The 14,856-nt window shown below is 41.1% G+C and overlaps 1 protein-coding gene across 1 annotated transcript in view; it reads left to right on the forward strand.

The window, feature by feature from the left end:
* Positions 1-13,656: 13,656 nt before the first annotated feature.
* LOC125228549 (venom dipeptidyl peptidase 4-like) overlaps positions 13,657-14,856 on the forward strand; it is an 87,942-nt gene continuing 86,742 nt past the window's right edge. Inside the window, exon 1 of the mRNA XM_048133157.1 lies at positions 13,657-13,874. The gene's annotated coding sequence lies outside the window, so the exon portion shown is untranslated. The remainder of the gene's footprint in view (positions 13,875-14,856) is intronic.

Here is a 14,856-nt window from a genome sequence, read left to right on the forward strand (position 1 = left end):
GAACCATCATCTTACCGTCCGCTTTGCATGCTTGATACCGCAGGAAAAATACTGGAACGGATTATTCACTGTAGGATTGAAAGGGTTGTCGAACCGCTGCTCTCACATAACCAATATGGCTTTCGAAAAAACCGCTCTACTTTGGATGCTATTAACTACGTCGTCAACACTGCTAAGGATGCCATTGCAGGAAGTAGATGGAAAGGAGGGACCAAGAAGTACTGCTTGGTGGCAACCCTTGATATCAAGAACGCCTTTAATTCCGCTAAATGGGATTGTATCTTGAGAGCCCTCAGCGACATGAACGTACCGAGATACCTGCTAAAAATAGTGGCAAGCTACTTCTCTGGTAGGATCCTGAAATATGACACCGAGGCCGGTCCAAAAGAGTACAGGATCACCGGAGGGGTACCTCAAGGTTCCGTTCTAGGTCCGCTACTGTGGAATGTTATGTATGACGGACTACTCAGGCTGGAAATGCCGAAGGACGTCAAGCTGGTGGCGTACGCCGACGATGTTGCCGTGGTAATCGTAGCGAAACACCTAGAAGAGATTAACTTGGCATTTGATATTACCTTCGAGAGGATCAGCCAATGGATGGACACGGTTGGCTTAAAATTAGCTGAACACAAGACTGAGGCAGTGCTCATTACTAGTAGGAAACAGTTGGAAACGATCACACTGCAAGTCGGGGCACATGAAATAACATCTAAGCCCTATATTCGCTACCTAGGTGTAATGATTGACGCTCGGCTTAGCTTCAAACAACAGGCGCAACACTTGAGCGATAAAGCGGCGATAGTCAGAACAGCCTTGGCACGGCTAATGCCCAACATAGGAGGACCAAAGCAGAAGAAGAGGAAACTACTATCATCTGTAGTGACCTCTGTACTCACCTATGGCATCCCGATATGGGCTGATGCATTAAAAACACAGGAAGCACGGAGGAAGGTGATGCCAGTATATCGATTGAGTGCCTTGAGAGTGGCATGCGCTTTCCGCACGGTGTCCCAAGACGCAGTGTGCGTTATAGCCGGTATGCTGCCTATAAGCTTACTTGCTGAAGAGAGAAGGCCCTCTACCGGAGAAAACGTTCTACCGAATTAAGCCAAGCTGAACTCACGGATGAAGAAAGGAAAATCAGCCTACAACGATGGCAAAAAGAGTGGAATTCCTCGGAAAATGGCCGATGGACTTACCGTCTTATTCCACGAATAGACACCTGGGTGAACCGTGAGCATGGAGAAGTTAATTACTACCTGACGCAGATGATATCAGGTCATGGGTGCTTCCGGGAGTATCTGTATCGTTTTAAGCACGACACGTCTCCGGAGTGCCCATCCTGCGCCGGCGTAAACGAAGATGCGGAACATGTATTTTTTGTGTGCCCTCGTTTTGAGTCCTCCCGCAGTACTTGGGAAGATGCGTTAAATCAGAAGCTTCGTCCAGAGACCTTGGTGAGCATCATGCTGTCATCGGAGACCGCCTGGGAAGAGACAAGCTCTTTTGCGACTGAAGTCCTCAAGAAACTCCGCTGCTTAGAAAGAGATCGAGCAGCTAGTAGAACAGGCACTTAAGAATAAACTCGAAGGAAGAGTATCATTACTAGATCCTCCCCCCGCGAAGTAATACCTAACGGCAGTGCCGCGGGGGAAACAGAGGCCGAAGACAGAGGAGGTTTTTTAGTCGGTATTGAACATCTGAGTCCGACATACCGGGCGCAAGCCTGATGATACGCAAATGTATTTTTCTACCTGTATAAAAAAAAAAAACAAAAAAAAAACACACACACACACACACACACACACACACACACACACACACACACACACACACACACACACACACACACACACACACACACACACACACACACACACACACACACACACACACACACACACACACACACAAACACACACACACACACACACACACACACACACACACACACACACACACACACACACATTTGCTAGCTTTGTAAATAGGAAAATCTTATAATCCACCTTATAGGCAATCTCATTTCCTTGCAACATAACAAATGAAAAAGGTTTCCTTTCATCTTTTATATTAAAATTATTATACTCTTTATTTATTTTCTTTCTTAGGCTAGGCTGTTTATAATATGAATATAAAAGTAAAATACAAAAACACATACAAAACAATATAAAACACATATAAACACATTATAAAAAACCTAACCTAGGGTGCCGCCAGCAGCGGGGCAGGGCCCAAGCTGCCGGTGGTTAGGGCTGCAGAGAGAGGAACCGTCGAACTATCCGTGCTGTGTCCAAGATCACCGCCTTCTGCATCTGGCCCTTGATCCAGCCACCTAGCGAGAGTCTCTTAAGATGTTGGTCGAGACTCTTCGCTATGAGACCGTTCGCTGAAACGACTATCGGAACAATGATCGTTGATTCAACATCCCACATGGCGGTTATCTCGTGAGCCAAGTCTAGGTACTTACTGGACTTGTCCTTCTCGGCTTTCACGAGATTCTCATCATGGGGGATGGTGATGTCAACGAGCACTGCCCGGCGTTGCAGTCGATCTATTATCACAATGTCAGGTTTATTGGCTACAATAGTCCTGTCAGTGATAATAGATCGATCCCAATAGAGCGTGGCACGACCATTTTCGAGAACTGGCGCAGGTAAGTACTTGTAGTACGGTACTTCGCGGTCCACAAGGCCGTATTGAAGAGCAAGTTGCTGGTGAATAATCCTGGCTACGAGATTATGTCTGTGCAAGTACTCGCCGTTAGCAAGATGAGAACAACCGGAAATAATATGCCTGAGTGACTCTCCGGGACGGCGGCATGCCCGACAAATGTCGACCGTACCGTCCTTCAGGATATATTTCCGGTAGTTGTTCGTCATCATAACTTCGTCCGCAATTGCACAGGCAAAACCCTCGGTTTCTCCGAAGAGGTCCCCGAATCGTAACCAGTTCACCGATGCGAGCAGATCTACATCGGGTCCCGTGAGGGCCTTGTAGAACCGCCCGTGTAGCTGCTTGCTCTCCCACACCGCCTTGCGGTCCGCAGCACTTAGTACCACAGGTTTGCGCCAGTTCTGTTTCGCCAAGGAGAGCGGCGTGAGGTTTCCGTCCACTGCCACCACATCACGATGCATCCCGCACTCGTTGTTAAGGAAGTAATTCCTGAGATTGTACACCTCACGGTTGTGGAGATCTTTGGCGTTTAGGAAGCCTCGACCTCCGCACTTCCGTGGGATGTACAATCTCATAACAGACGAGCGCGGGTGTAACATACGGTGTGTGGTAAGCAGTGAGCGGACCCTCCGATCCAGGGCGTCCAGCTCAGTCTGGGTCCACCGTAGTATGCCAAAGGAGTATATGAGTAGAGGCATTACCCAGGCGTTAAAGGCGCGCACTTTGTTGCCTCCTGACAAAAGACTGTTAAGGACTTTTGTCAGCCGACTGAAAAAGCGCTCCTTCACCGACCGTCTAATGCCAACATCTTCAATACCCAACGACTGTGACATACCAAGGTACTTATAGGTTTCTGATTCAGAGATAGATCTGAACGACATCGTCTCAGAAAGTTGTAAATTTTCTGAATTTACAACCTCCCCCCGCTGCACATGCATGACCGCACACTTATCGACACCAAACTCCATTCTGATGGCGGTACTGAAAACTTCTGTGGTTTTCAATAGCACCATCAGGTCTTGGGTGTTCGGTGCAAATAGTTTGAGATCGTCCATGTACAGAAGGTGAGAGATGACTTCACCCTCTCTCCGAAGCCGGCAACCTAGCCCAGAATCCTTCAGCAGCGTGCTGAGGGGATTCAGAGCTAGGCAGAACCATAATGGACTCAAACTGTCACCCTGGAATATTCCTCGCTCAATCCTTATGAAGTCCTGCGGGCCAGGGGGCCATCCCTGCCTCCTGGTTGACGAAGGACTGTGGTCCACTGCCTCATACATGCAGCCAGGAAGGATATTAAAGCTGCATCAAGTTTATACAGCTCCAATACCCTTCTCAGCCATGAATGAGGCACCGAATCATAGGCCTTCTTATAGTCAATCCAAGCGGCCGAAATGGCCCCCTTGTTCCGCCGAACTTGTTGGCAGATGGTCATGTCTATGAGGAGGAGCTCTTTAGTACCACGGGACCCAACCCTACATCCATTTTGAGCGGGAGCCAGAATGTTGTTAGCGACAATATGCGCGTTAATTTTTGCTCTCAAAATGGATGTAAGGAGCTTGTAAAGTGTAGGCAAGCACGTGATGGGTCTGTAGTTTTTTGCTTCCGTGGTACTACCGGACTTATAGAGCAGGAAAGTAACACCAGTTGTTAGGGAAGGTGGGAGAGAACCAAGATCGAGGGCTTGTTGAAATTGCGTTGCCAAATGCGAGTGCGAGCATCGAAACCATTTTAGCCAGAAGTTGTGCAATCCGTCCGGTCCAGGACTTTTCCAGTTCTGGGCCGTACGGGTAGCACAACTTACGTCGTCGGGGCTGATGGTGATAGCCCCCATAGGCTCGATGCTCTCGCACTCGCGTTCGACAACGGTCATCCACTCACCCTCCGTGTGTTCGACGGGCACCGACCAGATGCTACGCCAGAAATCAGACATGGCAGTAGCATCCGGCAGCCGCACGTCAGACACACGAGGGTCGGTTTCCTCCCACCTTCGGTATACTTTCCTTTGGTCACTTTGAAAAAGACGATTCTGCTGGAATCGGTTCACACGCTTTCTGTAGCGGCGAATACGGCTTGCCCATGCATAGACTTTCTGCTTCAGGAAGTCGATGCGCTCTGTGACATTGGCCAAATAGTCGCGGGGCCTGATGTCCGTCCCCGCGAACGCCTGGTTCACAAAGCGCATTACTCGGGGGCGATTATTACCCCCTCTGAAGCAGATCAGCTTTGCAATGAGAGTCCTAAACGAGTTGATACGACGCTCGATCCGTACTTGCCATGCAGGGACACCTTCGGCGGTCCTAGTTGCACGGTCAGCGTCCGGAAACTTGACTCGAGCAACACGGCACGCCGCGATGGCCCCGCAGTACATGATCGAGTGTGTATCATCTAGATCTTTACTAGTCCGCATATATGGATCTAGTAAAGCATTTAAGGCTCCTATTAGCGCTAGATTGCGTCTATTCATGGGCAGACGTGGTAATCGTGGCCTAGGATTGCTTGTGGAGCGATACTGCGTAATCGCCTCTTCCAAAGACCTCCTCAGTTGCTCATTGGCAGGCTCACTCTCGCTCTGACTCGCGAAGTCCCCGCCGTCGTTACCGGAATCAACCCGCGGCGCCTCCGGTGCCAGGTCGGGTTCGGGCACCGGGTCCGGCGACATGGCGGGCAAATCCCGCCCCGAGGCAGGGTCCGCGCGAGTAGCGAGAGCCTCCTGGCGGAGCCGATCAAGTGTGGCGTCATCCAACCGCTTTGACCGCTGAATGACGCGCACCTGATCCGATAGCCGCTGCTCCGATACGGTGGTGGATGGCTCGAGTGCCTGAAACAGAGGCAGCATTCTCGAACGGTACGCGGATAGCCGGGTTCCCCCCTCTGTGGCCCCGTAATAGGCGCGCATGACATTCTCGTTTATTTCTCGAGTCCATGTCATGCGACGCACTACACCACCGGCAGCGGGAGCCGTGGGCGGGGCAGGATGTCCCGCAGGCCCCAAGCGTGCCGGCAGCGGTGGCCGCCCTCGTCGCGCAGGTGGTGGCGGCGGCGGCGGCGGCGGCCCGCTCTCGTCGCTGGACCCGTCGGTGTCGGGCGCCGTGGCGAACTCGTCGCCCGACGACGATGCGGACGGGGAGCTGGACGAGGCGGGCGGGGATGGTGGGCGTGCGTTTCTTTGTGCCGCTTTGGTGCGTGACCTCGTTAACATTTTCACAAATTTCACAATGCACTTATCGCCGTTTGACAGTTCATGCTGATATCCGTGTATTTAGATAGTATAGTAATTCGTTGGATGTTCTTCATTGTACATGATTTTAATGTAGCGTAAGAAATACACATAAACTGAACCACAAAAACCAAGAACGGCGATAAAAATACTATAAAAATAAATAAAATTGTGAAAATTTATCCAAAGACACGTCCGTCAGTGTCAGCGGTTTTTTTTTTTTTTTTTTTTTTTTTTTTTTTTTTTTTAAATTATTGTTAGCTTGGAGATGGATTCCAATATTACTAATTAATTACTAATATCTGGGCGACCGAGCTTCGCTCGGTTCTATTTTAATATATCACGTCTTTAGATAAAAAAAAAACTCTTATAAATACAAAAACAAAAAAAAGACAAAAAACAAAAACTTAATTTCTGACCGGGATTCGAAACCCTGACACCTACGATCTATCTGCGTACATTAGACCGACCTCGTGCGACTGAGCTAAGCGGAATCGATGCGCGCGCGGCGAAATTAAGGATCATATTTTACGTTTACAAATGCGAAAGAAAAACTCATGAAAACTCGAAAATTCGCGTTTTCCGGGATCTAAGGCTACGCTAGATCGATTTTTCACCCCCGAAAACCCCCACAAAACAAATTTCAGCGAAATCGTTAGAGCAGTTTCCGAGATCGTCGGTATATATAAATAAATATATAAATAAATAAATAAATAAATAAATAAATATACAAGAATTGCTCGTTTAATAGTATAAGATTTGGAGTCATGTGGACATCACGATACCAGTGTATGGTATGAATAATGACAAAAAACCTTCGAGGTGTTTTTTCTCCAATTATGGACGGCAGTTCTCCAATAATGGATCCCCCATTATGGACAGTGAAATAAGTTTAAAATTTTACTTTTAAAGCCAACTGATACTCAATGAGTCAATATTATATACCATAAATGCAATTAGTTTGAGTTATTTTAACATAGGATTGTTTCTTGTAAATTTTGGTTTTGTAAATTGTTCCTTGTCCATCATAGGAGGTAGGCAGTTTTTCGGTTCCAGTAATGGACACTCGCAAAATAACGCCATTTCTTTATATCTTTGGAGCAACAAACTAGTATGTTTTATACCTTATCTCATGCCTAATGCAGTAAGTAAAACGCATTCAAGTTTACACCGAGTATTATTTTTTTATTATTTTTTACATGAACTCTACTCTCTTAGCAACATTACTAAGAATTCGTCTTGATATTTTTTTCAGTAAACTGATGAATTTTATCTTGTCGCGAAATCCTTCAGAAATAACCGAATTAATTGAAACTTCAAAATGAAACAGCTCTACAACTCTAGTTTATGGTACATAGCCGTCAGTTTATAGAAACTAATTTTAGATACTTATTTTTAAGGATTTGTGTTTTTTTGTCCATAATGGCATCACCGTCCATTATGGGGTATTTCACCTTAAATGCATGTAGGTATGTTTCTTAAAAATAAACAGTTTTTTTTAATAATGGAAACATTGTAAAACATGGAAGAAATTGACCAGTTACATTTGCCCCCCACTCGAGATTTGCCCCGCTGTACCTTACTTATCCCTATTTTTTTCATGCTTAATAAGTGAGACAGTATAAAATTAAATACTCAAAATCGAGCGCTCGAAATTGGAAAATCAGCCCCTGATTGATCCAATCACTTGCTCCATACAGTTAGTAAGTATGGCAATTCATTTTAGGATAATTAAAGTTATACGAAATAATAGTATGCAAATTTCAATTATGCAGATTCATTGTTATGCGAAATAAGAATTATGCATTTTTAATATTATGCTTATTCAATGTTATGAACAATAATGTTATGCCAAATCTGTTATGCGAATTCAAATTATGCGAATTAATGATAGGCGAAATAGAGGGCACCCGGTCTATTTGTATGGCCAACCTAGGCTCCAGGATCTGCGCATGGTGTGTCAAAGCGGACCCCAGGCTCCCATGAGCCGTGGCAAGGCTAGGTATGTGCCTAGGTATCTACTACTTACGATGACTGCAAAATTTATAGTGCATAACGATAACATAACAATAGGAAGAGTTTCCTTAAACAATAGCCAATTTTATTTATGTAATGTTTAACTGACTACATTATATCACGCTGATCACGCACTAGATACATACATGAACGGTAGATACATACAATTTTTTTTTTGTAAATAGTAAGCATAAAGGAGGTACTAAATAGTACGAAGTAGGTCTTAAAACGTGGTAGGTATGCTTTCTATTCAAATCTATTTATGTACACCGCCATTCTGATTTTCACCCCATAGTGTATCACCCACATACTTATATTTTGTATTGATTAATAGGTTTTTTCTGGCATGTCAAAAAACCTTGATAAAAATATAGTAGATAAATTAAAAAATATAGGTCAAACTGCCAAAGCTGTTTTTCGAAAGACAGCAGTCAAGCCAATGCAACTTGACTAATTTTACTTTGAAAAAAAAAAATGTTCTAATAAGTATATCCATTCTCTCCTTTCCTTAAAGATACGGACGAGCCAATAAGCCCTTTGACTTTGTGTGCAACACGGAGCGTAAATGACTACTTTGCATACCATGAATATTCTAGCTTGCTCGTTATTTTGAACTTTATTGCTTGGTAGAGCTACTGGTAAGGTACGTCATTGTCGCCAATGCTTTTATCGACTTCGTCGGTTTAATTGTGACGTTTTAGGTAAAAAGGTACCGCATTGCAAATTACCATAAAGACGGAATTTTCTTGTGTATTTTTACACGAATGACTTGTTGAGCATTGACACGAAGAGTCAGACTACATTTCTGCGGCGGCGTTTCGGTGGCGTTTCGCGTCGTCGTAGAAAGGCCATTTGGTTCACTATTATCTTGGAGAAACTTTTTAACCGACTTCAAAAAAGGAGGAGGTTCTCAATTCGACTGAATGTTTTTTTTTTTTATTATTTTTTTTTTTATTTTTTTTTTGTATGTATGTTACTCGATATCTCCGAGAATCGTGGACCGATTTTCAAAATTTTTTTTTTGATCGAACCGGTATAACCCCGAGATGGTCCCATTGGCACCAAGTCAGGGTCTGATGATGGGATCCTGGAGAAATCGAGGGAACTCTTCAAATGTTATAGGCACATGTAATGTTTTTAGTCTATTTTTCAAAGGTACACCAGTATTTACGTCTGATGGTAATAATTTTATGTGGCTGAGCTGATGATGGAAGGTCAACTCCTCAATGGTTAGGAGTTAAAGGATAATTCTTTCACTACTGTACATGTATTCGGACTGATACATATAATATCACTAGGAACCACTAAAAATCAACTGAGCTGATGATGGAAGGTCAACTCCTCAATGGTTAGGAGTTAAAGGATAATTCTTTCACTACTGTACATGTATTCGGACTGATACATATAATATCACTAGGAACCACTAAAAATCAACAAATAAATAAACTTTTTAACAAAAAATAAAACCGCCTTCAAAAATAAGCGCGTTACAAAACACGGAGAAACTAAAAAGCCAAAAATAATAAACCTTTCAATTCAGATTTCTTATCGTATTGCAATAAGCTAAACATCCAAATTATAAACAAATCAATTATTTTTGGAGTCGGTACCAGCCTGTGTATGGTTGGGTGGGGCAAACAGGCAATAGCAAGGCGACAAACAGGTCTGGTACCGACTACAAAAATAATGATTTGTTTATAATTTGGATGTTTAGCTTATTGCAATACGATAAGAAATCTGAATTGAAAGGTTTATTATTTTTGGCTTTTTAGTTTCTCCGTGTTTTGTAACGCGCTTATTTTTGAAGGCGGTTTTATTTTTTGTTAAAAAGTTTATTTATTTCGCATAATATTTGATTTGCATAATTGTTCTTGGCAGCGTTTGGCAGAAATACCTTACGCAGAATATGCTTTGGCATAAATCATTTCGCAGATTTTTATAGTACCGAATCGTACCTACGCCGGCACAAGTGATAATAATAGAAAAAAGATAGTGAACTTGAAAATAATTAAATCGGTGTCGAAATAAGCTTGCAAAGGGAAGTAAATGTAGAGATAAATAATTTAAGATTGTCTATATTTTATAACATTTATTTATAAAAGAAATTCTTACCAAAGTGCGTTGTTAGCTTGGTTCTTAATTTAATTACTGCGCTTACTGTGTGAAAACTGACTTGTGATTCTCTTGTTCGACACCAATGAAATGTACAGAGCTCAGTGGAAAGCTAGGTCGCTTAAAAGGGTTCAAAGTAAATCTTTACACAAGTTATCTTAATTTATGCATAAAGTTTATACCAATAAATACCTAGGTACCAGTTCTCGAAAATATTTGCTTGCTCTAAATTACTGACTCTATGAATTTAATCTAGCTAAATTGCAGCTGGCGCAGATGCCCTGACCATTAGAAGGATAAATTGGACCGACCTCTAAGATGGTGAACTTTCGGGAAAGCTGTGGAAGGTGGCTCGGGACCTCTCGGGGAATGTTGGCAGCTCTGCGGAGACTTTTCAACCCGGAACGCGTGCCACGTGGACACCGAGACAAATGCGGCAGAGGCAGGACGTCTTCCAACGAACGGGACTCAGAACTTGCGCCGGTCACAAGGATTTCAAAGAATGATTTCCAGAGTTGCATAAGATTTGATGTTCAACTAAATTATAATCTTATTTATAATCTTATACAACGTGTTTCCGGTAACACTCAAAACCTCAGACACCCCAACTGATTTTTATTTTTTTTCCCCTCACTAGCTCGGAAACACGTGTTTTGTCCTTTAATACCAGCGGGTAAAAACGCATTTTATCCACTAGTGGGTAAAGTCATTTGACCTTGAATAAAGTCAAATTAACTGCTTTAAAATTGATAAAAGTAGGTGAATCTAGTAATAAAGATGATTTACCACCTGTGAAACTACTGGAAGCAATGATAAACGCATTTTTTGCGATGTAGTTTCCTCGCTATAGTAAGGGGAAAAGTTTTGTGTTACACTCGGGTGCAAATGTATTTTACTTCTCGTGTGTTAAAAAACTCGCAAGTTCAGGATTCTATTCTCGAACCACTCGCTTCGCTCGTGGTTCAACTATAGAATCCTTTCACTTGCTCGTTTTTCAATTCCACACTCGGCGTTAAAATACAACTTTGCCCCCTTGTATAACAAATAACTATTAAACTCATCTAGAGTATTCATCTTTTAATCTGATGGTTACTTTTTTTAAATTGATTTTTTTATTTTTAGCTCTACACTCAATAAAATAATTGCTAACTTCCACTAAAAACCATAAAACTATTTATTTGTGAACGTTACTGCAACGACATAAGGTTTACCAATAGACAGCTAAGATGTCACTGTAAAACACTTTAAATCTTTGTCACATTAAACTTCAAATTGGACAGGTAATCGCAGTAAGCAAATTTAAACCCAATATTCAAAATGACAAGGTTGTAATTAGGTACGAGTTCAATTTGTTATGACTTATGATAAACATTAAGATTAAACTGACAAACAACGTCAAACTCGTAGCTGAAAAAATAATCGTCCAAGTAACCAGCCAGTATTAATACCCCTAAATACTGAAAGAGGTAAACAACCTCTAGCAATGCGATATACACAATGTTGTCTTACGAGTACAATAGAATAGGCACGTAAAAAATAACTAATAATACAATTTTAAATGAAAATATTACCCCCATCAAGATATAGCTCAATCGATTCTACTCTCGATTCTGAACAAACTGTTTTCAGGTTTTTAGTGTTAAGTGAAACACGGTGTATATAATCGTATATATAATATCCCGGCTCCTGAAAGCGACATAAAAATACATTAGTCTAATGCTCTCAAGACCAGCATGACAAAATAGAAGACAATCTGATGAATTAGCTCACCGCTTAAGGTCAAAGATATTTCCTAGCGGAGCACTCCCAATCCCACAGCAGAAGACAGATCATCCCTGTGAATAACCAAGCACATGGTTAGGAACAAACCCATAACGTTTCACGCCATTATGGAGTTGATCTGAACAATTCAAATACTCACTCAATTTGAGGATTATTGCAGGCCTTCTGCTTCCACCGTTTTGACCACCATGCGGTATGGTCTTGTGGAGAAAGTGCGTGTGCACCCAAAAGGGTCAAAAAAGGAAATGCACCAAGATCATTAACCTATTTGCATATGACATAGGGTGACAAACCCAGGAAGACATAATATATCGAATTAATTTATTATATTTATTTGAGACTCCATCAGAGTCATGAAAGATTTACTATGATATACATAGCAAGATTGTCACTCCAGACAGGCCTTTTATGTAGAGTATTAATATTACAGTATTTTGTTATGTATTTAAGATAATTTTCTGCATTATTTCTATATAATTATATTAATTTAATTTATCAAAATGTACTGGAGTAACAATTAAAAATCTCATACAACGCGTTATTTTTAGCTATCTGGCAACCCGTGCACAGATTATGCAGAAAAGTGCATACATGTGTGGATGCAAGTATTTTTCACCAAGACAGGATTGCAACTTTTGAAAGAAAATAAAATTAATGAAATTTCGATTTTTGAATTATAAAAAAAATATTAATTACGACCAAGAAAATGTACTACGTTACAACGTTGGCATAATGTTGATGAGCATAATAGTCTTCTAATCGAATAGTACTTTCGCAGATAATATTTGTGCATAATATTTAGGCGGCGTAAAGTTGCAATTTGGATTTTGATAGCGTGTCAGATGTATTGGGGATGCAAGATACCTAACACAAGCTCCGCGCTTCGCTCGTCGTCGTACCTAACGGGGGCTCTGAGACAGTATTTCCTTTTTGATAGCGTGTCATAATTCTGAGTAAAAAAAAGATGGCGCCTAGCGATAGCTATCGGTTAGCGATCTTATATCCGATATGGGATCGGATAATGTTAAAACGCATTCACACGTGGGAGGAACTTGCATCGAACCGCAATGAATGGAGAAGAATCGTCTCGAAGGTAGAGAAACCCACGACAACGCCTGGATTCAAGACTTAGCCGTAAAGCGTGCAAAAAGACACAATCGCGATACTGTCTCCTCGGCGGTTGGGTTTCAATTTAAATGTAAGAAATACGGACGTGCATGTCTCCCGGATAGGTCTATTAGAGTCACGAGAGAAGTTGTCTCTCGCATTCAGACGCTGTTTAAATCATCTGTCAAGATGTACGAGGCCTTATCATGATGAAATTCTGCAGTAAAAATGTCATTTAAATCATTGTTTAACCATGAAAACTCTTGATGACTTTTGTAAGGATTTTCCTCACTGTAAGAGTTTTCCTTACTGTGTGCTGATTGAGTCAGTAAAGCTATAGGCGTAATCTGGTAGGTACCTACTTAATTAGATCTGGATTACATTGCTATAATTATCTTAGATTAAAACGACATTAAAACCAATATTTCCGCACTAGTTAAAAATAATTAGAGGTATATAATTTAAATGGACTTCAATTTAATTTTGCCTAATTTTAAAACAGATACCTTACATGTTCGGTTTATAAACAATTATTACAAAATCTTGATCACATTCACTTAAACTTGAAACGATTTAACTTTGCCGTTTTCCCACCAACTTTTCCAATCAAAATACAACCTTTACTCCCCATTTTAAGATTGAATTTTCAACCAGTTGTATCACTCAGCCAGCCATTCCGCTTTCAGTAGACAGACAGTTGAAAATCGGCAGTCGCGCTTCGGAGCTAGTGGACGGTGAACGCGCGACTGAACCACGCTCGCTTTGTTTACAAATATGTTCACGTGAATGAAATACCAGATAATGGTTTAGAGTTGGTTACTTGTTGTGGATGTTTTCTTATTGGTCGTGTTTCGGAGTAGGTACCTACATGGTTCTTTGAAGTGTGAAAGTGTTTGTGTAAAAGTGTTGTGTTCTGAAATATTTCAGGAAATAATTTATGGGCGTGTTTTAAAATTTTGAATGGGTAAGTTCTAAGAAAATTAAACAAAAATGCATGCCTACTAAAAAAAGTTAGATAACAGTATGATAAGATAAACTTTCAAAAATACTCAATTTAAGCCGAAGCATGACTTAATTAAACAATTTTTTTACGAATTTTTGTTTTGTTTTTGTTTGTTTGTACATCATAATCTTAGTAATATAATTGGGCATGTATGTAAAAATGATTACTTATAATTTTTTTTATAAAATTTAGTTGATTTGCGGATACTTACGTACGTGTACCTACCTGTAATTAAAAATGTATATAAAGTTAGAAATAACACTCCCACGCTCTGTGTTATTAAAATCTACGCTAAAAAGGAAGCTATTTTAAATAAAAACGTGACTATTATCGATCCATATTGTATCTAGATTTAAAATTGTATGTATCATAAAGCATGACCATATAAAAATATTTCAGAAAGCTCGCGAATAATGCGATTTGCAATTTTGACATAACCAATAATGACAATATCATGCAATCACAACATTACATATAAAATATGGTGACCTATTTATGTGACTGGATTATGTATAGTTGCATACATAACTTTGTCTAAGTACATATATCCAAATAATGTTTTTTACAATATGTACACCATACCTTTATAGTAAAGTCTACAATCCAGTAAGAGGTATCTAATATCAACTAGAAATGAAAATGAAAATGAAAATGAAATATTTATTTTTCAAGTAGGCATATTACAATGCGCATATGAACGTCAAATAAAGCTACGCCGGCTCTAACCCTAACGCCTCAGCCTCGAGAAGATTTCAGTCCCCCCTCAGTTGGGAGGGGGGTATCCACTATGGGACCGGCAAGAAACTCGGCGGGCAACTTCTTTTCAAAACATTACATCTTATAACTAACATGCATTAAATAACAAGATACAATTTTAACATGCAAAAGTATTCATCAAAGAATATGAACAGACTAGGTACTCTATGGAAATTAATTTCAATAA

This window comes from Leguminivora glycinivorella, chromosome 8, assembly GCF_023078275.1.
Source record: "Leguminivora glycinivorella isolate SPB_JAAS2020 chromosome 8, LegGlyc_1.1, whole genome shotgun sequence".
Taxonomy (NCBI): Eukaryota; Metazoa; Arthropoda; class Insecta; order Lepidoptera; family Tortricidae; genus Leguminivora; species Leguminivora glycinivorella.